Genomic DNA, 26906 nt, shown 5'->3' on the forward strand with positions numbered 1-26906 from the left:
TAGGTTTATAGATACTGCAAATGAAAAATGAGATTTTCATTACTCAATCCAAGTACATAAAGGAAATCTTGAAGAAATTTGGAATGGAGGATTCAAAACCAGTAAGTACTCCTATGACTACCAACTGTAAATTATCAAAGAATGATGAATCTGCATCTGTTGATGAGACACTTTACCGATCCATGATTGGAAAGCTACAATATGTTGTTCACAGCAGACCAGACATAGCACATGTAGTAGGTATAGTTGAAAGATTCTCTGCAGATCCTAAGGAAACACACATGACTGCAATCAAAAGAATTTTTAGATACTTGAAAGGCACTGAGGATTATGGCTTAGTATATCAAAAAGGAAATGATTTTGAAATAAAAGTTTATACTGATGCTGATTGGGCAGGCAACATTGATGACAGAAAAAGCACAAGTGGAGGAGCTTTCTTTTTAGGAAAAAGACTAGTGAGTTGGCTTAGCAAGAAACAAGGATGTGTTTGACAGTCAACAGCAGAAGCTGAATACGTTGCTGCGGCATTGAATTGTACCAACATTGCATGGATCAAACAACTGTTGGAAGGTATAAATGAGAAAGTTATCGAGCCAGTAACTATATTCTGTGACAATACTAGTGTCATTAATATTTCAAAGAATCCTATTATGCACTCTAAGACAAAGCACATCTCTATCAAATATCATTATCTTAGAGAAGAAGCTCAAGAGAAGAAAGTGGTGTTGGAGTATGTTAGCACAAAGGAACAAATAGCAGATATCTTCACCAAGCCACTACCAAGGGACACTTTTGAATATCTCAAAAGTAAGTTAGGGGTCCTACCCCTATCTTCTACTCACTGACCGAGTTTGGTGAAAGCATCAATCCGATGACTCTATCGAATATCTTTTAGGAGTTGATGTTGCATTACACACTTTAGGATGTGTACAAGAAATATTACAGGAAATATAAGGAACAATGTTTTCTAAAGGTGTACAGGAAATATCACAGGGAATAGGAATTAAAGACAAAATGCTCTGACCGAGACTCAGTTGATACACAATAGCGGGAATTCACTTCATACAGGAAGAAATTATGTTTTAGTTCTTTACTTTTTGGCATTGTTGTCAAAGGGGGAGAAGACCAATTTAAGGGGAAGAAAACTAAGAAGACTACAGATTGGAAAGAAGACTGAAGAAAAGAGAAGTCTAATGTATGGGGGAGAGCATTTCAGCATTTCAGAATCACAGCAATCCGAATCTTTTAAGGTCAAATCAATTGGTTTTGCCATCAATGACAAAGGGGGAGATTGTTGGCAATATAGCATTATAACAGACAATGAAAGATTGTTGGCATTTCAATAAGGATATTGAGAAGGTTGTTGATGAGTATGGATATAACTGATTAAGGATGTTTACTGTCTTGATATTATTATTTTGTCATTGATGTCAAGAAATTGATTTTCTAATTTAGTATGATGTTGCAATATCTTGAGAAGTATAATTTGAAGAATATAAAGATGTCGGTAAAAGACACAGGAAATATTATGATGAATAAGAAGATGAATAAGGTATTCAATGGGCAACTATTACCGAGTCAGACAATGATGAGATCATGATGTTTAGGTTGTTTTAACATCATACATATGTTGTAAATTGAAAGGTTAATACTATACTATGTTACCAAGCAAAGAACCTAGTCGGTAAATCCCAAGGAACCTAATCGGTAAACCCTAAGGTTATTGATATCGGTTGGAATGTCTATCGAGTGAAGTTTAGTATTTACCGAGTTGTAACCGAGCTATAACAGAATGCATTAAATGGTTACATGTGATATTTAATGAAGGAAGCTGATAAGCTGGAACTGATTAAATGATTGGTATGTCATGCATGAAGTTTGTTAATGAATCTAAGGCAATGGAAAATCGGCATGAAGATCTATAGCACAGATTGAACCGCAATACCTTGGCACAAGTTCCAAGAAATATATGCAAGTTCCTAGGCGGGGTAAAACGTTTTTAGATCAAAAGATGCATTGAACCTGGACATTGATCATGGGAAATATGATCAAGGAGATTAAGCGGTTAGCTAATTGTTTATAAATAGGAAATTTTTGATAAACAATGTATGCGGGCAAGTGTATGCACAGGGATGCTACATAGTGATTACCGAGCATAGAAGCTTGAAGACCTGTTTGAATAAAAGAGTATAGAAGCCCAGCAGATGGACAAGATTAGTTCTATGTCTAGATTGTATTGAACAAATAAGAATCTGCTTTAGCATTTTAGATGTGAAGTTGCGAATAGATTTTTATTACTGTTATTTTGTGAAAGTGACAGAAAATCTCTTAACCGAGTGGACTTAACAGTCTTATTTGTAAAACCCTCTAGCAAGGTGACATTCTAATTGAGTGTTTGAAATCCTTTAACAAGGTGAAGATCCTAACAGATGTGAGGGAAATCCCTTAACCGGGTCACATCTAGCAATGTGTTTGTAATCTTTAACAGGATTTGCTTTTAACTGAGCATACTCTAGAAGAGTATATTTCTTAGTGGGTCCGAAATCCCATAGTGGTTTTTCCCTATTTGGGTTCCCATGTTAAATCTGGTGTTATGAGGTTTATGATGTTTATATGCTTTTGAGTTTGCATGTTTAACAGTTTTGGTTATATTATTGAAGTATATGTTACCGAGGTTGAATCTGATGTTTTTATGGAAGATTAAGTTTGTATGATTCACCCCCCCCCCCCCTCCTCTTGTTGGCTATTGGATCCGTACTTACATTTAGTATCAGAACTATCAGATCTGTCTTCAACATGTCATTTTCATAGCTAAGTCTTGTGTTTTCATTTGCTGCATCACTTAGCCTTCTGGTCAATTCTTCTTCATTCTTCTTCCTATCCTCAATTTCTTTACAAAATCTCATAGTCATATCCTGCATCTCATTCTTTGTTGTCATGTTCTCTTGTTTCAACTTGCTTATCTGATCATTAAGTGATTCCTTTTCATCATTCTCATTTTGCATCTTTTCACAAAGTTCTCTTCTCTTGTTTCTTGCAACAGTAAGATTTTCTTGAAGTGCCTAAATGATATCCTGAGCTACCTTTAGATCATCTTCTAGTTTGATATTTTTCAATTTTTTTGCATCATAGTCTGAGAGAGCTCCTTCAAGTTGCTTCATCAGATTTTCCATCTTTACCAATGTCAAGATTTTCCTCAAGCTATTAGGCTTATAAAAATAGAGAACCAAGCTCTGATACCAATTGTTAGGATTCCCATAGATACTGAGAGGGGGGGGTGAATCAGTATCTAACTGGTGTACAAAATTTCTTATCTTAAAACATGGAGAACATATTATAACAGTGTATCGGTATGCAAGAAATAATGCAATGAACATAATCAAAAACATCCACATGAAAAGCACACCATGACACAAGGATTTAACAAGGAAACCCAATGTGGGAAAAACCTCAGTGGGATTTGTGACCCACAATATGCACTTACTGGCCAATAAGAGAATATTACTTACAAGAGGGGCCTGCACATGTAGGAAGGCCAACTACCTAGAGCTCACTCCTCAATGGGAAGTCTCACTGACTTACAATGTGGATTATCCAAATCCAATATCTTGTACTACTTTACAATAGCATCTATAATGCCTGATCCAGTACCAGTTGCTCTGCTCCTTACATAAACCCTTTAACCTATATTTCACATAATAGGTCTGCCTTAATATTTCGCATACATCACTTTTCTTACTTGCTTACAAAATGTCTACAATGATCTTTTTTATATATAAGAGTCATTTTACAACATGCCAAGTTGTCTTACAAATTTTTTACAATAATAAACAAAAATATAATCTAACAAAATCCTGTCGGCCTTTATGTCTGTGTCGGTGTCCTGAGTGTTGGTGAACAATCTTGCCGGTGTAATGCCTTGTCGGTGCCATAGGATTGTAAGGTTTCCATCAATGACAAAACCTTCAATCACCTACAATGTCTCATTGGAGTGTGCATATGCCAACAATAACAACCATCACATCAATCCAAAAGAAAAATGATAAACTTTGATACTCCCCTTGGATAGATACACCATTCTATGAGTCTAATTTGAAGAAGGATGGGCAGTGACCCCTAGGTTCTACTTGAGATACTCACATGTATCCTTTGATAGTGCCTCGGTAAAGATGTCTACAATCTAGTCGTTAGTAGGCATATACTCCAATCTGAATTCCTTCTTTGCAACCTTCTCTCTCAAAAAATGATATCGAATAGAAATGTGTTTAGTCCTTGAATGCATTGCAAAATTCTTTGAAATGTTAATTGCACTTCTATTGTAACACATAATAGGAATTTCCTCATTATACATCACCTTGATATCTCTAAGAGTTTTCTTCATCCGTACGAGCTGAATATGGCTAGATTCTATTGTAATATATTTGAAAGGAAATGCAAGAGCAAGGAAAGAAAAACAAAATCCAAGTAAGTTTATTGATGAAGTAAATGTTACCAAGAGAAATGCAGAAGCCTTTGGAGCAATCACCCAAATGTGAAGAAGGAGGCACAAGAACTTTTGAAAGGGGAAAATCAAAGAAAAAACCCTTGTGTTATTATGAATGAGGCAATGCCTAAAATGAGAGAGACAGAGACAGAGACAGAGACAGAGAGAGAGAGAGAGAGAGAGAGAATCTCTTTACAATAATGTCATTAAGAAGAAATGAGAGAGGAGACATCTCTTAAATAGAGATGAGAAGAGGAGTTACAAGGTAACTCCCAAATCTATGAATGCCACCATTCATAAAATGTGTGTGCCATGTGTCCACATCCTCTTAAGGAGGAAATATAAAATTCCTTGATAAATGAAAAAAAATAAATGACATGTCCTCACACATGTACAAGAGGACAAATTACATGTAGGGACTCCAAAGGAATATCCCAAATTAAATACAACCAAGTAAAGATTAACTATTCTAACAATATTATACCTCTACAATAGATAAAGATATTGAATCTTGCTTTTTACTAAACCAAGAGACCAATCTATCTCCCAAGAAAAATGCACTACCACTTGTACTTGATTTGCCATCTGTACATCCCATTGGAATCCAAGAACATTGAGAGGGGGGTGAATTAGTTTTCTACCAGTATGATCAATTTTAACCTTATTAAAACATGCATACACCAACTGATATACTGGTACATAAAGAATTGAAAGAAGTAAAGAAACCAATAAGACAATCACATAAATGAGTACCATAACACACATAATTATACATGGAAAACCTCAAAGATGAAAAGGAATGGTGGGATTTGTGACCCACAATATCAATCCATTGGCCATATGAAGAGATATTAAAAAATATAGGGGCCTGCACTTTCAGGAAGGCTTACATCCTAGAGCACACTACTCAATCACAAAAGGAGCCTCACTGACTACATAAAAATCCATACTACAATCCAGAGAAATGAGTGAACTACTAAGATAGCATCTTCTATGCCAGAATACATCTCGGTTAAGCTTTGTTTGTTCCAGTCTGAAACCCTAAACCCTTTACCGGAATATCCCTTACATAAATATCCTCACATACATGATCTCTCTGATATATTTTTCATCTCCTTCATTATTTCCTTCCTAATACATATTCACATCATATCACATCCACACATATATCAAAATGATCTAATCCAACTGACCTATATACCCTATACAATTTATCATGCCTTATATCGGCTTACAAAGATAATTACAATATCAATATACATGTTTGCTACATAACATAAATACATGAATATCAAAAACAATTGCCAATGTCGGATCCAAGAGATGTCGGCCTCCAATACCGATAACCTTATTCCAAACCATGTTGGCCTGCATTGCTAGTAACCAAATAAATTCATCCATCCTGTCGGTGTCGATGCCGATGTAGTGTCTATGAAGTGTCTGTCGGTACACAACTGAACCAAAACATGAAGCTGGAACAAGATACCATGTTGCCATGAATGAAAACATAGTGAAACCAACCAATTGAGTGTCAATTGCCAACAATCTCCCCCTTTGGCATTGATGGAAACACTCATGTGAAAAATGGTCATGGTTTCATCTGTCGGTTTCATCCTGAACCTGCTCCCCCTGAGCTAAATATTCATCTATCATCATAATAAAAAATACTCCATATCTCCATATCTTCCCCTAATTTATACAACTCTCTTTTTATTTTTCACATCTATATCACTCCCCCTTTGACATCAATGCCATCAAAAATTCCAAAAATAATTCCAAAGATCCAAAACTGTACAATGAATATCTCAAAAATACCTTACCAGAGCTTAACAAAATTGAAAATTTCTAGATATTCCTTATGCAATAGCTCAAGATAAGTATCCCAACCAGATTTGAAAGTGCCAGAAATAGATACAAGTGGGCTTACCAACCATATCCATACACTCCTTCTTATGTACACTGAGTGAATCCAACCGGGGACTCACCAAACCTCTAAGACTTTTGGATCTTCTTATGATTTTGTCTTTTACTTTCTCAAGAACAGAAATTTGGGCTTCCAAAACCAAAATTTGACCATCAATGGATGTAGTCAATGAATTCAATATGTCAAAATAATTGGCTATATTTGCAATTTTCTCCTGAGATTCCTTAATCCTCTTATCCACATTAACTGTAAGTACATCCATGTTACAACATACTCTGTAAATATTTGTACACTACTTTAAAGAATTGTCTATCAATTTCAATTTTTCATCAATCTTCTTCCTTTAAGATTCAATTACTTGATCAAGTGTATCTTTTTTTACCTGTGTGAACCTTTCCAGTGCTTGCATGTTTGATATCTGGTACAAGGATTAAAAATCCTTTGAAATGTGCTTTGTAATTATCTTAAGCTTTCTGAATGGGCTCGCTTCTCTGTAAAACTTGCACTCTGGGACTAGTCTCTACAAAACAATGATAGACTAATCAATAATCCCTTTATCCATAGATCCCTCCTTCATCAACTTCTATGTAGCCATCATCATGAGTTCAGTGGGACTCATCTCGGTTATGTTTTTCTTTTCAACCTGCAAGGTGTCGATTGAGAACAATGATGGACTCGCTATCAATTCCCTGTCAGATTCCTCTTTCTTCTCCTTTGATGATTTATCCTTTATAGTTTCCTTACTTGCACCGATGGCTTCGCCACTTGGTGCAGTCTCAGTAACTGTCAGTTCCTCCCTAGGAACTATAACCTCATCCTGTACAACTGTATTAGGAGGACTGTTGTCCTCAATATTAGTATCTTGTATAATATCAACCTTTTCACTCTCTGTATTTATTGGCATCTCAACATTTGTCTATATATTTGTATCTACCAGGGGCTTAATATTCACTATCTTGATGTTTTTCAAAATTGAGGATGAAGTACCCATAATACCCTTTCCTTTTCCTTCAACCGGGATGTTTGCAGTATATTTATTAGATCCCGATGAAGTATAAAAGACATAGTTCTCTTCAAAGAACTTAACCCATGCCTTGTTGGTCTCCTTGATGATCTCATTTACCCTTCCTAACATAAGACTGGTTATTCTATGCTTGTTGTTAAAAAATTTCCTATCTACCACCTCAAGTGTCCTATCCATCTCCTCTGGAGCAATAGAAACACAAATAGATAACAACTCTTGTATCTTAATATGCTTGTCCTCTTGCATTGCAGATAGTCTCCTAGCATCTAACATATCATATAATTCTACTGGTATTTGGTCTTCAATTTCTATCAAGGCTTTCTTATAAATATCCAAATATAACAATATTGCTTCCTCTACCTCTTTTTTTTCACCATTCTCTAACTTTTCATAATAAAACTGTACATTCTTTAACATACCATCTTTAGTAATCTCATCAACTTATTCTACATAGGTTTTTGGTGGAATGATAGTTACATTACCAGATTCAATTTCTAGATCAATGTCTCCCTTCTTCTTCCTTCTCGCAGTATCGGATGGGGCTGAAGGTGTTACTTTTGGTGCTTTCTTCTGTGTCGGTAACTTGAATGTAACTTTCCTAACTGGTTGCTTTTTATCCTCTACCTTGGCTTCTTCTGTTTTCTTCCTTATAACCCTTTTGAAAGCTAGAGGTGTGTCATCCTCAAATGTAGACTCTACTGAAATAGACTCATTAAATACATTTGGTTATTTTCTCTTCCTGCCTTTCTTCGGGACAGCATCAATTAATGCTTTGATGTCCTATGAAACTTTTTCTACAAAATTGCTTTCCTTACCTTCCTGATTCTCTCTCTTCTTTCAATTGAACTCAGTTTCAACCTCTTGTATCTTTTGCTTTGCAGTACCACAGGGATTCTCAACTTCATCAATAGGTGCATCAATCAACATTTTTGCATAAGCATTTAAAATCCATGTATCCACTTCATGGCCCATTTCCTCAATCCATATCTTCAGGGGTTTGACCTCTTCCATGAGTGTTTCATCTTTCTTCACCATAAAACATATGGCAGTTGAGTATTTCTCAACAATATGCTTAGGAACCCTTTCTCTAGATTCCATAACCTTCTAGAATGTCTTAAAATAACCCCATACTTTGTCATCCCTTTCACTGCACAATGTAGCAATTGACTGTTTCATTTTCCTCCCTACCGGGATATCAAATACCCATTGTATCTTCCCAAAATCGGGAGTCATTCATGAAAAATAGCATTAAACAGACAATTAGGTTACTATACCAAAAAGTCCCTTTCTTTTCTCCTTTAATCTTTCCTAGGTTTATCAACAGTTCATCCAACATCCAACCATATAGATCTAATTTCTCATTTTCTCTCATCATTTTGTAAGCTATGAAAATGTAGGAGCTAGAAATAAAATTTTGTCGATTTGATTGAGTTACCTTATAACCAATGACCATGCTATTGAATCTGATGTTTGTGTTGGTGATAGTGCTTATTCTCATAGATCGCATGTCCAAAGTTGCACTAGTAATCTTGTTGACATAATCATTAGAAACCTTCTTATCCTGACACTCCCCAACCTATGGTAAACCTGTGATTGCCATGATTGCCTCCTTTGTAATCTTATATGGTCTATCCAACCAGATAAAATATCCATGTACTCTTCTCAAAACACACCTAACAAGTTCATCTTCAAATTCCAGAATGTCTAGAATGTCGGTAAACCCTAAGTCTTGAATGTGCTTGTATTCAGTTTTAACCTTTCCTGAATCTCCCATAAGCTCAATCATGTACATCTTCTTGATATTGGTTGTTCCCAAATATTCAATGTGATAGTGTATGTATGCCCTAACATCTTATACACACACAACTCCTTTTGAAACGTGGGAAAAAGCATCAACCGAATCTTCCAGGGTAGCTACATGCGGATATCGCTTGAAAATCGATCTGGGACGGTCCCTGACCTCAACTACAGTCAAATTTGCAACAAAGATAGGTACAGATGATGATCCCGCTTCCATGATTAAATAAAAATACTTGTGAGTCGCTTCCAATGAAAAACCCTAAAGACTTCTTCCAATCACCGGTGAAATTGCTTAAGAAGATATTTGATCACATTGAATCGCCTTTAATCACTCTGAATGCAACGTGATAAAAAATGAAGTAGATTCAACCTTTTATCCTCCAAGGAAAACCCTAATCTTTCATTGATATCAATGACTTTCGGTGAAAGATACCGGATCTCGATCAAAACATATCCATGTCGGATAAGCATCTCTAATGTCTAGAACCTCTTCTTGGGGCATATGCAACATCTTCATGAATTTTTCCTACCCCTAAGGCATCTACCTTAGTTACAAGATGAGCTACCTGCTAGTGCAGGAGCAACCTCCTCTGTCGGATAAGTAACCGATGCATTCCCATCTGCAGATTGTTCTTTAGTCTTCTTGACCCATTTCTGGGTATGATCTTGCCAGATTTCATTAACCTTTTCTTTTCCTTTCTCATTTGATCCTCCATTACCAACCGATGGACTTCTGCTTCTACAAAATTTAGCAATATGTCCAACCTCATTACATGCATAGCATGTAACATTGTTCTTTTTTTGCTAAAACCGGTATAATTACTTGACCTGCACTAATTAGCCATATGCCCAAATTTTCCACATGCATAACATTTAAAATTCATTATGCAATATTTTGTTTTATGACCATACTTATTACATTTAGAAAATTGACCGGGAGCAAAATCAGGGTTCTGATTTTCTCTATTTCTACATTGCCTAGCCATGTGACCAAATTTATTGCAAACAAAACATCTACCATTAAATTTATAAGCATTAAATTGCCTTACCGGTGCCTTATGGTTTTGATCTTCATTAGCAATACCGAAACTTTGTCCTTGCTAAATCCAAGTCCACTGGAATCTCCATTCTATCTTTGTCTCTTCAATAACTCATCTAGCTGTGTTGAACTACTCTTGAATTTTTCTTTATACTCACTTGCAGTAGTTAGATCATCTCTCAAAATTATCATTTGTCTCTCAATCTCTTGTTCATTACTTTGTGATGGGATGGGTTATGGGATAGACTAGCCCAGTCTATGCTCTTGGATCCTTTCCTTGGATCACCTGGTGTTCTCTACACACCCTAGGGTCTTTAAAACTTCCCTTTTCTTGAGGAATCCCCTGACCATGCCCAATCCACCCACCAATGAGTTGCAATGTTGTTCCTAAGGTCTCACCTACTCATGAGACTCAAATCCCCTTACTATGGCTAATAAGGGCTAATCTTGTTCCACATTTCCCAAGGTCTTAGCAAGGTTGTTTTAGGTCTTTTTCAAGGTTTTTCAACCCATTCATGAGCCCCCAGGAGGTTTCAAGCCTTTAACCCCTTACCGATTTCACAATTTAGCGTTTTTGCCTTCAGAAAGGGCTACAAGGATTAGGACCAATTAGGCCTCCTAACCGGTCTTCTAGGGCTCCCTCTCACAAATGATGCACAAACAACCCAATCTCCCAAAAAGGATTGCCATTCATTTGGCAACGAATCAAGGATTTTCTAGGTTTTAGGCCTCTAGGTGTCCGTACTTTGTCCTTGGTGGATTTTAAGGTTTTTGAGGGTTTTTGTGAGGGTTTTTAGAGTCTATCTAGGTCACAGTGAAGGTTTTGTATTCTAGCTACCTTGTTTGGATTTGTGGAGACTCCTCCTTCACACCAATGATGCTTCACTCACTCCTCTACACTTCCTCCAAAGGATGCACTCTCCACTAATCAACCTTGCTCTCCAAGACCTCTGCACCAACAGCCATTCCTAATCGGGCACTAGCTAGTCTCGCCTAGGAATGGGTATATGCTTGGCCTCCTTGCATTTCCAAGGGCCCTGCTTGCTTGGGACTATAGTACAGAGTCTCCACATCGATTCCCCATGGTTTCATGGTGGTTCCACAATGGGAAATGGAGTCAAGACTTCATTTACTCAAACCGGTCCAAAACTGGACAATAAGACTGCAATTCACAAACTATTTCCAAACACACTCTACCGGTAATCAAAAAGCTAATCTAATCACTCACAATGAAGTTAAATACATAAAATAAAATTTTCCACATAGGTTTGATCACAAATCAATCCATTTGCTTGCTCAGTAACTTCATTCAACACAGACTGGTAACTCAAAGATAGTCTCAGTCAATACAGTTTGCTTGAGTCGTACAATCTCTAACAACCAACCCTTTAACTTAGGGTTTAAAAAATATTATAATACCCATACCTTGGTCAGTGTGCCACATTTAGGGTTGTCCATGCCAACCTAAAGATTTTGACAACATGGTGGAAAAGTTGCTTGACAACTTTTAAAAGTTGTCATGCAACTTTTGAGCAAATTTCCCAATGTTGCTCTTCCTGACTCCTAGACCCACAATGGGCCAACCTAAAGACACCACCATGATATAAAGGACCCCTAAACACCTCCAAGACACACCTACCTTCCATTTACAAGAAAATCAAAATCTTGACTCATGACCCCAAAGATCTCCTCCAGGACCCTACCTAGGACCTATGAGCACATGGCTCATTATTTTATGTACAATGGCTTCTAAAGAAGCATAAAACCAACAAGATAAAGAAAGAGAAAGAGTCTGGAAGGGTTCTCCTACACCATACTCCCCCTCTGTACACAACTAAGAAATAGAAGAAGAGATGAGAGCCGGGTCTATTCCAAGTGTTTTGAACCTGCTCTCCTCCACCCATGTAGCTTCAGATACTGGTTGATCTGCCCATTTCACTAGGTGCTCCATGTAGACCTGGTGTCTAGTAGACTTCTTTACTCTTGATTCCAAGATCTCCACTGCTTTAGGCTTCTTTACTTGAGGTAAGGTGTTGACATCCAAGTCTTGTAACACCTTGGCTTGGTTCTCAGTCTACTCTGCTATCTCTCCCTTGTACATTACCAGATCAGCAACATTTAAAACTAGTGAAATGGCTAAGTCTAAAGGTAAATCAACCTTATATGCGTTCTCACCATATTTTTCCAGAATTTGACGAGGTCCTACCCTCTTCATCTGTAGTTTGGTAGGCTTACAGCTTTGCATCCTTGCTTTGCTCAAATGGACCATCACATAGTCACCCACCTTGAACTGAACTTCTCTCCTTTTCTCATCCACCTTGGCTTTCAGTTTGTGAGTGGATTCAAGGATGGCCTTCTTAACTTGCTCTTGTACTTCCTTGATGGTTTGGGTGAAGTCCTCTTCTTGGGTGAAGTACTCAGATCTCTCAACTCACATACTCCCCTTGGATGTCTGCCATACACGACCTCAAATGGGCTTCTATCAATGGTTCTATTCACACTATCATTATATGCATACTCTGCTTGAGGAATGATAAGGTCCCATGTCTGACCATATTCCTTAGTTAGACATCTCAACAAATTGCCTAACACTCTATTGATGACTTCAGTTTGATCATATGTTTGTGGATGGTAAGCTGAGCTAAATGACAAATTAGTTCCTAGTCTCCTCCATAATGTTTTCCAAAAATGACCCATGAACTTATTGTCCCTGTCTGAAACAATGCTTAAAGGGAGTCAATGAATCCTAACAATCTCTTTGAAGAAAATATGTGCAACATAGCTTGCATCATGTGTAATCTTACATGGTATGAAATGACTCATTTTGGAAAATCTATCTACTACCACATAGATGTTGTCCATACCTATTTTAGTCTTGGGAAGTCCTACTACAAAGTCCATGCTTATACATTCCCAAGGTCTGTTAGGGACCGGCAATGGTTGATACAAACCGGCATTGCTTGATCCACCTTTGGCTCTTTGGCAAACACCACACTGCTCTACATACCTCTTCACATCTCTTGGCAACTTTGGCCAATAGTAGTACCTCTGCACTAAATCTAAGGTTTTATTAATCCCAAAGTGTCCACTCAAACTACCATTATGTTTCTCTTGGATGAGGTTCTCCCTCATAGATCCTCTAGGTACACACAACTGGTTACCCTTGAACAAGAGACCATTTTGGAGAGTGTAGTCTGCATACTCACCATGGAAATGGTTCTCAAACTCATTGCAAACCTTGTAAGCTAATGAGAAATCTTCATCTCCTTCATAGAGGTCTTTGAAACCCTCTATGCCTATGCTCTGCAACTGTAACTCTTGAACAGTCAACAACTTCTTGCTTAATGCATCTACCACCTTATTAAGTTGCCCCATCTTATGCTAAATGGTGAAGGTGAAGGATTGGAGATATTCCATCCATTTCAGATGTTTGTTGCTTAGCTTCTCTTGAGTTTTGATGTAACTCAATGCCTGATTGTCTGTGAACACTACAAATTCCTTTGGGAGTAGATAATGTCTCCACTTCTTTAGAGACTGCACTAAAGCATATAGCTCTAGGTCATAGGTTGAGTACTTCTTCTTTGCTTCATTAAGCTTCTCACTAAAAATGCCATAGGTCTTCCCTCTTGACTCAACACACCACCTACTGCAATTCCACTTGCATCACACTCCAAAGTAAATAGCTTATCAAACGTAGGTAGGAGAAGGATAGGTTTTGTGGCTATTTGTTGCTTCAACAATTGAAATGCTTTGTCAGCTTGCTATGTCCATTTAAACTTAGTTTTAAGACCTCCTTTGATGGTTTCAAGAACTAGTGCACATATGCCACTGAAATTCCTCACAAACTTCCTATAGAATTGAGCTAATCCATGGAAACTTCTTACCTCAGTCCCTGTTCTAGGTGTAGGCCAATTCAAGATTGCCTCCACTTTGCTTGGATCCATCTTCAAGGTTCCCTTAGACACCACAAATCCTAAGTAAACCAGCTCCTGCTTCAAGAAGTCACACTTCTCTAGGTTGATGGATAGCTTCTCCTCATGCAACCTCTCTAATACCAACCTCAAATTCTCAAGGTGCTCTTCTTTGGTTCTACTATAGATGAGAATGTAATCTAGGTACACCACCACAAATCTGCCTATGAAATCCTATTAGGGTTTCAAGTAGATCCGAAGCAAATATGAACTAACAATTATATGCAGATTTAAATACAAAAGATAAAGAAATAAAACAGGACATGGATAACACGGAGATTTAACGTGGTTCACCTAGAATGGGTTACGTCCACCATACACAACCGTCCAATCTTTCTTATTATCCAGCAAAAATAGTACATCAACCTTATAATGCCTTAAGCATCCCAGCCGCTTATAACATGTGTTTTTAGGGAAACAAACAAAGTCAGCCTTATTTAGGGTTTTATTACAATGTCGGTTTTCATCAACGAAAAAATGGCAAACCCCGACGAGGATACGTGCTAAGTGTATAGTACTTTGCTGATCAATCACCACATTTCAACAATCTCCCACTTGGAGATTGATCAGGCTCCACACCGAACAATCTCCCACTTGGAGACTGATACTACACGACACCACTGTACATGCAACATCCGCTGGATAAAACACTAGGACTTGACTGGTATAAATTCCACAATTATCAATCAAGAAGACCAACAGAAACTGATGAAGAAATCAGCTTCTCCTGTGGAACTGCCTTTGTGAACATATCAGCAGGATTCTCACTTGTGTGAATCTTCTCAAGCCATAACTGACCCTCCTCCAAAATAGTCCGGATGAAGTGGTACCTGAGCTGAATGTGCTTTGTCCTTGAATGAAAAGCAGAGTTCTTTGCAAAATGAATGGCACTCTGGCTATTAGTATACAATGGGCTATCCTCTTGTGTCTGACCCAATTCCTTCATAAAACATTGCAACCAAATCATCTCCTTGCTGGCTTCTATAGCAGCAACATACTCAGCTTCAGTGGTTGAAAGTGCAACAACCTTTTGCAGCCTAGAAATCCAACTGACTGCAGTTCCCCCTATAGTAAAAACATACCCTGTAGTACTCCTCTGTGAATCAATATCACCCGCCAAATCAGAGTCAACAAATCCACTCGGAGCAGCTTTAGATCCTTTGAAACATAATGCCTTCGTAGTAGTTCCTTTCAAATACCGAAGAATCCATTTCACAGCATTCCAATGTTCCATACCCAGATTACTCATAAACCTGCTCACAACTCCCACTGCATGTGTAATATCTGGCCTTGTGCATACCATTGCATACATCAGAATGCCAACAGCTGATGAATACAGGATGTTAGACATTTTATTAACCTCTTCCTGTGCCTTTGGGCACATCTCCTTAGTCAATTTGAAATGACTAGCCAAAGGTGTACTAACTGCTTTTGCATCCTGCATGTTAAATCTTTTCAATACCTTCTTTATATACTCACTTTGGGACAAATTCAAGGTTCTATTTTTCCTGTCCTATGTAATCCTCATACCGATAATTTTGCTTAGCTGCACCCAAATCCTTCATAGAAAATGACTTGGCTAATTTCTGTTTAAGATCATTTATATGTTGCATGTTAGACCCAGCAACAAGCATGTCATCAACATAAAGCAACATGATAATATAACTGCCATTATCAAATCTCTTAAAATATACACAATGATCAGAATGACATCTATGATAACCGTGTTCAGCCATGAAACTATCAAATTTTAAATACCATTGTCGTGGTGCTTGCTTTAGGCCATACAAACTTTTCTTCAACCTGCACACCAAGTTCTCCTTACCTTTGACCTCATATCCCTGTGGTTGCAACATGTAAATTTCCTCCTCCAAATCTCCATGGAGAAAAGTTGTTTTCACATCTAATTGTTCAAGATGTAAATCATCTGCAGCCACAAGACTAAGTACAGTTCTAATTGAAGTCATTTTTACAACTGGAGAAAATATTTCATCATAATCTATACCCTTTTTTTGTGCAAAACCTTTTACCACAAGTCTGCCCTTATATCTTTTCTGACCTCCTTCCTCCTCCTTCAGCCAATAAACCCATTTGTTAGGCAAGGCTCTTTTTTCTACAGGTAAAGGGACTAAGTCCCAAGTCTTATTTTTCATCAAGGAATCCATCTCCTCTTTCATGCCTAGCTCCCACTGTTGTTTGGTATCTACCTACATTGCTTCTTCATATTCTTCTGGTTCACCAGAATCCGTTAATAAAATAGAATACAAAGAAGGAGAAAATCTTTCAGGGGGTCTACTTGTCCTCGTAGAACATCTAACACTTGCAGGAGTTTGTGGGACAATCTGTTGTTGCTGAGCATCAGGTACCTGTGGCATTTCATTTTCAGGAATCTCATCTAACACCACATATTCTTGTTTGTCCTATTCATGCTTCTTTTCCTGCATCTGTTCTTTATACATAACCTTCTCATTGAATATAACATCTCTACTTCTAATTATTTTCTTATTTTCAAAATCCCATAATCGATAGCCATATTCATCTATCCCATATCCAATGAAGGTAAATTTCTGAGATTTAGCATCAAGCTTGGTTATGTTTTCTTTATCAACATGGACAAAAGCTTCGCAACCAAAAGTTTTTAGAAAAGAATAATTTACCTTTTTACCAGTCCATGCCTCCTCTGGAATACCACCATCCAAAGGAGTTGAAGGTCCTCTATTTATCAAATAGACAGCAATATGTATAGCATCTGCCCAAAAATGTAAGGGCAATCCAGCATGCAATCTCATGCTCCTCGCACGTTCCATGATAGTCTTATTCATTCTCTCTGACACACCATTTTCCTGTGGAGTTCCTAGAACTATCATCTTCTTTTGAATCCCATTTAAAGAACAGTAATCTTCAAATGCTTTGCTGCAATACTCACCTCCATTATCCAATCTGAGACACTTCAACTTTTTTCCTGTCTCATTCTCAACCAAAGCTTTCCATTTCTTATTAGTTTCAAAAACATCTAATTTTTGTTTTAGGAAATATACCCATGGTTTTCTGGTTGAGTCATCAATAAAAATAACATAATAACAAGAGCCATGAGATGATACCTGAGCTGGTCCCCATACATCTGAATGTACAAGCTCTAACTTCTCACTCTTCTTCTCTTTCCCGACCTTGAGAAATCTGACTCTTTTCTATTTACCATAAACATAGTTTTCACAGAACTCTAAATCAATCTTCTTTATTCCTGGCAATAGATTTTTGGAGTGAAGGATTTTCATCCCTTTCTCACTCATGTGCCCAAGCCTATGGTGCCACATTATCAAATCTATTCTTGCAACATTTATTGTTGTTGTCCCTGCAGTAACTTTATCTGTAGCAACTAAGGTAGAGTAAGTGTTACCAGTACACAGATATAATGTGCCTACCTTCGCACCTTTAGGTACTACTAATGATCCTTTAGTGACCTTCCACATACTATCTGAGAAGGTAACTATGAAACCTTCACTACCTAGTTGCCCTATAGAAATTAAATTTCTTCTTAAATTAGGAACATGTCTTACCTCCTGCAGAAACCAGTCATTACCATTCTGCAACTTGATCTTTATCTTTCCTTTTCCAACAATTTGACAAGGCTCATCATCACCCAAATATACCTGTCCAAAATCACCTTGAATATAATCTAGAAAATATTTTCTATGGGGTGTAGCATGAAATGAAGCCCCAGAATCTATTACCCAGGAATCATTAACATTATCCAAACATAAGATTAAAGCATCTTGTAAAGTATTACTTGCAATATTAGCTTCCTTACTATCATTTTCATTTTTGTCTCCTTCTTTGTTTTTCCGAGACCAACAGTCTTTCTTTAGATGACCAAGCTTTCCGCAGTACCAGCAATCTTTCTTTCCTCTAGATTGAGAGCGTCCTTTCTTTGACTTCCCTCGTGACTTCTCATTCCCAGGGCCTTTTCCTCTTTCCTTTGATCTTCCTCTGTTCTCCACATTCAAAACACTACCCGATGATGTTGAAGTCTCACCTGTGCTTTTCCTTCGCATTTCCTCGCTTAGGATAACACCAACAATATCATCAAATACCAAAGTATTTTTACCAGAGACAGAGTTACTTACAGCCATAACCAAGCTATTCCAGCTTTCTGGCAAAGAACATAAAATCAAGAGAGCCCTAACCTCTTCTGCAAAGGTAATTTTTACCAAAGACAATTGACTGGTAATTGTATTAAATTCATTTAAGTGCTCCGCTACAGATCCTCCCTCACTCATTTTCAAATTAAACAAACGCTTCATAAGAAATACCTTATTTGAAGCCGAGGGTTTCTCATACAACTTAGCCAATGTTGCCATCAAATCTACAGCCGTTTTTGCTTCTGTTATATTGAATGCTACAGACGGTGCGAGGCACAATCGAATGGATCCCAGTGCCTTTCTATCTAAAATGTCCCACTCTTCATCTGACATTGTGGTCGGTTTCTTTGCCTTTCCTTCTAATGGCCGCCACAAATCCTTTTGATACAAGTAATCCTCCATCTGCATTTTCCATAACTGATAATTCTGGCCATTAAACTTTTTGACCTTGAATTTGGAATCCTCCATTGCTCCCACTCAAATCTAAAAGTCCTTCCAATTTATAGAAAACCTCGCTCTGATACCAATTGTTAGGGTTTCAAGCAGATCCAAAGCAAATATGAACTAACAATTATAAGTAGATTTAAATACAAAAGATAAAGAAATAAAATAGGACATAGATAACACAGAGATTTAACGTGGTTCACCCAAAATGGGTTACGTCCACCATACACAGCCATCCAATCTTTCTTATTATCTAGCAAAAATAGTACATCAACCTTACAATGCCTTAAGCATCCCCGCTGCTTATAACACGTGTTTTTAGGGAAACAAACAAAGTTGGCCTTTTTTAGGGTTTTATTACAATGTTGGTTTTCATCAATGAAAAAATGGCAAAAACCCCTGCTCGGGGCCTGGCCTGGCCCCGGACCTCGGCGAGGATACGTGCTAAGTGTACAATACTTTGCTGATCAATTGCCACATTTCAACAAATCCTTCAACACTTCATTCATCAACCTCATGAAGGTGCTTGGAGCATTGGTGAGTCCAAATGGCATCACAAGCCATTCATACAATCCATCTGTGGTTTTAAAAGCAGTCTTCCACTCATCACCCTCCTTAATTCTTATCTGGTGATAACCACTTTTAAGGTCTAGCTTGGTAAAATACATAGCCCCTCCTAAACAATCCATTAGATCCTCTATTCTAGGAATAGGAAACCTATACCTTATGGTAATCCTATTAATTGCTCTTGAGTCAGTGCAAAGTATCCACTTACCTCCTTTTTTTGATGCTAGCATTACCGAGACTGCACATGGGCTGATGCTCTTCTTAATCAGTCCTTGTTCCAATAACTCCTACACTTTCCTTGCTACCTCTTTGTTCTGATCAGGGGTGAGCTTATATGCAGCCTTGTTAAGTAAGGATGCATTGGGAACAAAGTCTATTTGATGACTTATAGACCTTCTAGGTGGGAGTGTTGCAGGTGTTCCATCACTCACTATATCCTTATGCTTTTGCAACATGTGCTTCACCTCCTTGGGTACTTATGTCTGCAACTTGTCTTCTTCCTCCTTTGGTTTCACAAAGATGGCACACTTCACTATCTCCTCCTCATGTAGCAAGTTGAAAAACTCTTTACCAGTAGCCATTAAGACACTAGGTGTCTTTGAAGTTCCTTCTTCATTCTCTGTCAAAGACTGAATTTTAAAAGTCTTTTTGTCCTTCTTAAAGGAAATGGAGTTCTCCTCTCCATCATAGATCACCTTCCTATCAAATTATCAGGGTCTTCCTAGCAACAAGTGACATGCACCCATTGGCAACACATCACAAAGGATTATGTCCTTGTATCCTCCAATGGAAAACTCTACCCAAGTCTGTTCATTGACCAACACACTCTGCTCATGATTCAACCATGTCACCTTGTATGGGTTAGTGTGGGGTATCCTTGTGAGTTTCAGCTTCCTAACTGCCTCTTCTAATAAGATATTATCAGTTGAGCCTGAATCAACTATCACCTTGCACACTTTACCAAGAATCTTGCACCTTACCCTAAACAATGCTCTCCTATGCTTAGGTTCACTCTTGACTGGCTGTCTTATCAAGACCCTATTAAACATCAGATTTTCTCCACTCTCTGATTCAATATGATCCACCTTAGGTGTTTTGCTACTTGAAGAGTCTTCATGTGCATAAGCAACCCTCTTTCCACTATTTGATGATGTAGGCTTGTCAGGGCATCTATATGTCGGGTGTCCCAATTGTCCACAATTGTAACACTTCATAGTTGAAAAATAGGAGTTACCTCTACCGGTACCTCTGCCCCTATTTGGACCACCTTGTGCACCTCTTCCTCTTGGATGTCCTCCTCTAGGATTGGTCTCACTGCCATGCTCAGTCAACTTGGCTTCTCCTTGGTTCCTCTGCTCACTTGACTTGCTTTGGTAACCACCTCGGTGGTTCACTTGATCTCTACCTCTGCCTCTACCCCTGTTATTGGAGTCTCCTTTCCTTTTGTTCCTCTCTTCTACCTTGGCAGCAAGCTGATGACACTTCTGGACAGTAGTAGGAGTCCATAGGCTTATCTCCTCTTGAATGTTCCACTTTAGGTCGATTAGATATCTAGCCACCTTAATGGATTCATCTTCTTGGACTTTGGACCTAAGACATAGCTTTTGAAAGTCCTCTGTATAGGAGGCCACATCAAGATCCTTCTACTTCAATCCTTGTCTCTTCTTATGAAGTTGGACTTCATAATCCTCTGGTAAGTAGTTCTCCTTAATCTTACCCACCATAGCTTTCCAATTTGCAATAGGTAGCTTTCCCATACTAACTCTTTCTTCTTGCAGGTACTTCCACCATGTCAAAGTTGCTCCCCTTAATCTTGATTTGGCAACTTTAACCTTCTGAGCCTCTGTCACTCCTTCACACTCAAAGTGGTTTTCCATGCCCTCAATCCATTCCATAACAGTGTCTATGTCCATTCTTCCACTGAAATGTGGCACTCCTTCAAAGGCTTTGGTGTTCAAGGCCTTAATAGCTTTCACAAAAGGTTCTTCATTGAACAAGGGATCAGGTTCAAGGATAATGTCATCTATGTCTTGTAGCATCCTAAAATTGTGACACTTGCAATTTCGACTGCATTTGGGTCTTCACGATGGTAGCGCAACATTGAACCTGAATGGAGACCCCGAAACCTGCTTGTGACATCAAAAACTGCATATTTTTGCACCTTGGCCTAATCCTTCCTTGCACCCTGCTGTTCCGAGAGGTGGGATCATGGCGCCTAGCACCCTGGTCCCCCAGGACCATGGCGCCCAGCGCCCCGGTCCCCCAGGACCATGGCCCCCAGCGCCCTGGTCCCTGGCCCTATTTTGGGTCCGGTCTCTTGTTGGGCATTGGGTCTTTAAGTTTGCAATTCGGAAAAATGATGCTTCTAGGTCAGCCTAAGGTCAAAAAAATCAGTCTCCTAACCCTAATTGACAAGTATATAAACTACTTTTCCTCTCCTAGAAAGGGAGGAAGGAAATAAGCAAGAGCAAGACGCGGAAGCGATATTCAAACATTCAAACATTCAAGCATTCAAGCATTCCTTCAAGCAATTGAGTATTCTAAGTCTCCATTCAAGGCTAGGTGTTGCATTCAAAGACAAGGATTCAACCATTGAAGAGGATATCACCTACAACATACAACATACAACATCATTACACCTTCGCATGTAAGAATACAAACATTCTTACAACAAGGTATCAGTACTTGTTTACATTACAAACATTTACATTTACAGCATTCTCATTTCTTGGTTAATTCCAAAATCGGGGTTTGACCTAAAGGCAAACCCCTAATCCCTAACCCCCCAATCGTCCTCTCTTTTCTGTGTGTAGGTTGCAGGTACATGGCTGTAATTGAAGATCTGGAATCCTTGTGCAGAGATGAACAGATCCCCCTTCCTTTTGCGGATTTTTCGAAGGACCGTGTACACTCCGAGCGCCATCGTCCCGTCAACTTTCGCTCAAATTTGCAGGACAGCATCGTCTCCACATTTTATTGCTAATTTCAGGTTCGTAGCTTCATCCCATATCCCTATCTCTGTTTATAATTGAATCTTTCTTACTTTACATGCATTCCTAGTCCAATCATTCTATCTACATTCTTTACAAAAGAGGGTATCCTTGATGTCTGAACCCTTGAAACTCATTTAGAATCCAGTCTTGCATTGTGTGGGATTGGATCTTGTGGGTTTCAACCCCTCTTTTGAATGTAGAGTTTCTCCTAAGTGAAAACTGTCAACCCTAGTGACCTCCCTTCTCTCTCCTTGGAGTGGGGGGGGGGAAACACCTAGGGTTCGATTTTTCTGCTTTACATTTTGGTGAACCCGATGTGAACATCCTAATTCTAATTATTCATGATTAGATCTGAAAATTTTTGCTTCCTTAATTACATTTCCATGTTTGATCTTTTGCAAATTTTAGAGGATAATTGCATAAAAACCCTAAAATTTTCTTTTTAGTAATTGAGCTTGTGAAATGTTTAATTGTTAATGCTTGTTTCAGATCTACCCTTCTATTGCAAATTGTCAATTCATATTTGTGCTCTAATTCTGAAAATTAAGTGGTTAAGTGTCAAAACCCTAATTTTTAAAACCTTCTTGATTCAACCTTTAACCAATGATTTCACTGATCAAAACACCTCCAAATCAGTTGTAACTTTGGATTCCGCAACAAAATCACAATATCTCTCATCCCTGAAAATTTTGAAAAAAGTTGCGAGGACCGTGTGCACCCCAAGCGCCATCGTCCTCGACATTTTTTCCGAAATTTCGGGAGCTAGATCTTACTGTATTTTTCTGCTAAAATCCAAAATTTTGGCTGATTTTATCAATTCTAACACTTTCAAAATTAAAGTCAAAGTTGGTCTAGTGATTGCTTGGATAAAGGCTTATAATCATTCAAAAATTGTTGAAATTGAAATTTGTGTTAAAATTGCGTTTCTTACAGTCCTAAATCTGAAAAGTGTGTTGGCATTCATTCGAAATTTCAGTGCTTTATTCAAATTTTTGCAGTTTGTGACTTTTGAAATTAAGTGTTTAATTGCGGCAACTTTGATTTCTGCTTTCAAATTTGAATTTTGCATGAAATTGAGTCAACTTTTAAATTTCAAAGCTTGCATTGCTTTCAGTATTCCCTCTAAAATCATAAAATTCAAAATTTCAATTTCCCTCTCTTTTTCAAAATTCAAATTTTGCATTTTTCAACAATCTTGGTAGGGTTCAATTTTGAGATTGCAACTTTAATTTGGCCTATCTACAGATCGTAAAATCACTCAATTTTTTCAGATTAGCTTTAAAATCATCATAGCTTTCATCCCTGAAAATTTCGAAAAAAGTTGCGAGGACCGTGTGCACTCCGTTCGCCACGATCCCTGACATTTTTTTCGAAATTTTGGGAGATTTTCCTAATTGTATTTAACAGCTTAAATCTAGGAGATTGACTGATTTTATTGAAATTTGCTACCTCTAAAATTCAAAATCTTCTCTCTCTCTTTAGTGCATGAGTTTTACAACAATAAGCCCTACTTACACTATTCCCGTTAGACGAAGCCTTAGAATTAAGTCCTTCCAAGGTTTAATTACCGAGGAGATGGAACCTAATTTGAATGGCCTTTTTAATGAGGACATGGGTAATTCCTCTAATCCTCTTAATGATGAAGAAGCTCTCTATGAGGTTTCTATGGAACAACTTTCAAAATTGGATAACCAATTTGATGATTTTCAGCAATGGATGTCTCAAGAATACCCCGATAGTGAAGTTCTTTCATTGATTAAGGGTCTAAAACGTATGGTTCAAAGTGATAAGAATGGAATTGATATTTTGCATGGTATTGCACACATTGTGGATTTGAATGTGATGCCTATGAAGAGTTGTGCCGAAACTTTAGGTTATACACAACCTCCTACTCAGTTTAATCATTCTATTCCTTTGACAACTCCTATTGCTAGTATACCTACTTTTACATCAAACATAATGACTACTTCAATACAAGACATTCCACCAATGATCACCAATCATGGGGGCAATCCTTCTTCTTCAATCAACCCTCTTCCTTCATTCAATCCAACTTCTTCATTCATTCCTTCAATGAGTGTTCCTATTTCATCTCCACAAATAAACACGACACAAGGGGGCAATTCATTTAACCATTCCATTCCTCCTTGTAGTGTTCCTCCTTTCCAATCATCTCCTATGACTAACTATCATAGTGTCCCACCACCTTACTCTCAATCAATACCTTCTTTCAATAACATAATACCTCCATCACAATCTAACACGTCTAATATGAACTCTTCGACTGAAGCGACCATTAACAATTTTGCACAAACTGTCTCTTCTTTACAGCAACAAATTGCCTCTATGAATCAATCTAAGTCTAGTGTGCCCACATTTGATGTTGCGAGCCCACTTTCTCTTGAAATTGTTCGAGCTATTCCCCCTAAACATGTTGAAATCCCACAATTGGAGCTTTATAATGGTAAGGGTGATCCTCTAACACATGTTAAGACCTTTCAAACAATATGTACCGATTTTGCTTATGACCAAAGGTTGCTTGCAAAACTATTTACTAGAACATTAAGTGATAAAGCCCTACAATGGTATTGCTCGTTGCCTTCCTATTCTGTTACTTCTTTCGAACAACTTGCAAATGCTTTTATTCAACAATTTCAAAACAATATAAGTCCTAAAGTTACTTTGATTCATTTAATGCATTGTAAACAAGGTGTTAAAGAAAAAGTGACTGATTTCATTAGTAGATATAAGCATTTGTATGCTCAAATTTCTTTTCCAGTACCTGACAATGATATTCAATGAATCTTTATTTGTAATTTACAAAAAGATATTAGAGAAAAACTTTTGTTTTTTGAGTTTACTTCTTTCCAATAGTTGTGCGCAACTCTTCACAATTATCAACTGACTGTGAGTCAAATGGAACAAGCAAATCCTATGGCTCCGAGTGATAAGGGTGATAGTAGTCAATAACCATTTGGGAAGTTTAAACCGAACAGAGAGGTCATTAAATTCAATGAAAACATCATCAACAACAATGTGAATGCAGCATCAGGTGTGCCTCCTATTTCTAAGTTTTTCAAGAAAGAAAGAAAGTTTACTCCTTTGAATGAATCATTGCATAGTATTATGAATAAGTTATTGGAACAAAATGTGCTTACTCTCCCTCCTATAAGGCAAATAGATCCTGCAAAGATTAATTCACCCTATTTTGATAACAAATCTTTTTGTCAATTTCATCGTCAACCTGGGCATGATACCGAAAAATGTTTTGCTTTAAAAGGTAAAATTCAAGATTTGATTGATAACAATACTATCTCTGTTTCTGGTGTAAATGATAAAGGCAACACATCTGTAGCTCCTCCTAACCAAAATCTTAAGATTTTTACTGATCCATTACCACCTCATACCTCTAATGTGATTGAGACTAATGATTCCTCTTTCTCACCTGATAATCTTGTGTCTATGACTCCGAATGTGATTAACTTTGTGGAGCAGCAGAAAATCCCTAAAGAACCTTCCATCACATTTGATTCCAGTGAAACTATCAGGGCACCTGATGGTCCTTTATATATAGTTGCAAAAGTCAAGAATACACCTTGCCGTGGAGTGCTTATTGATCCTTCTTGTATGGTTAATGTCATTACTGAAGAATTTCTTTTTACTTTGCAATTGAATCAAGTGATCTATGACAAAACAAATGTGGTTGTGAAATTATTTGATGCATTTTCTTCTCCTGCAATTGGTTCTATTGCATTACCTATTGAGGTCCATAACAAAGCCCTTGATGTGAGCTTTGCTATTATTCCATCATCCAAACAATTTCGTGTGAAGCTAGGCTATCCTTGGCTATCTTCCATGAAAGCTATTGCTTCTCCTATTCACAAGTGTTTGAAGTTTCCCCATAATGGTGAAGTTGTTACTATCAATCATAGTCTCTTTAAACCAGCTGAAAGAACTTCTAGCGTTCCTATTGATTATTTTTGGCCTAAACAATTTCAATCTCTTCCACCGCGGAGTGATCATCTTTTCAAATCTTATCAAAAGTGGAAAAAAGATATAATCCTATCTCTAAGTGAACCTAGAACACCCAAACTTGATATTCCTATCATTCTTGAGAAGGAAGTTCTTCCTTTGAAAGATAAAACTAATGTCTTTCCTCAAGAAGATTCCCAACCCATCCCTATGAATGTGACTATGCCTATATCTAATAAACTTCCTAAAAGTAGACCTATACCTCCTCGTCATGATGGACTTGGTCTCCTTCCTAAACCAAATATTCCTCCTTTATATGGAGCAGTTCCTCCTCCTTCCTCTTATGGAGAGAAGAGACCTTCCTCTTCTCCTATTTTTCAACCTAAGAGACCACAACCTAAACACCCAAGTGATAAGGATGAGAACGTTCCTCCTCCTCACTCTTCTCAACTTCCTACTAAGACTAGACGAAATCGTTCTGCGCGTGAACGCCGATGAAAGTGTCGTCTTAGAGCTCAGGCGGCTACTTCTCAAACTTTGCAATCCCCAA

This window comes from Cryptomeria japonica, chromosome 11 (genome assembly GCF_030272615.1).
Source record: "Cryptomeria japonica chromosome 11, Sugi_1.0, whole genome shotgun sequence".
Taxonomy (NCBI): Eukaryota; Viridiplantae; Streptophyta; class Pinopsida; order Cupressales; family Cupressaceae; genus Cryptomeria; species Cryptomeria japonica.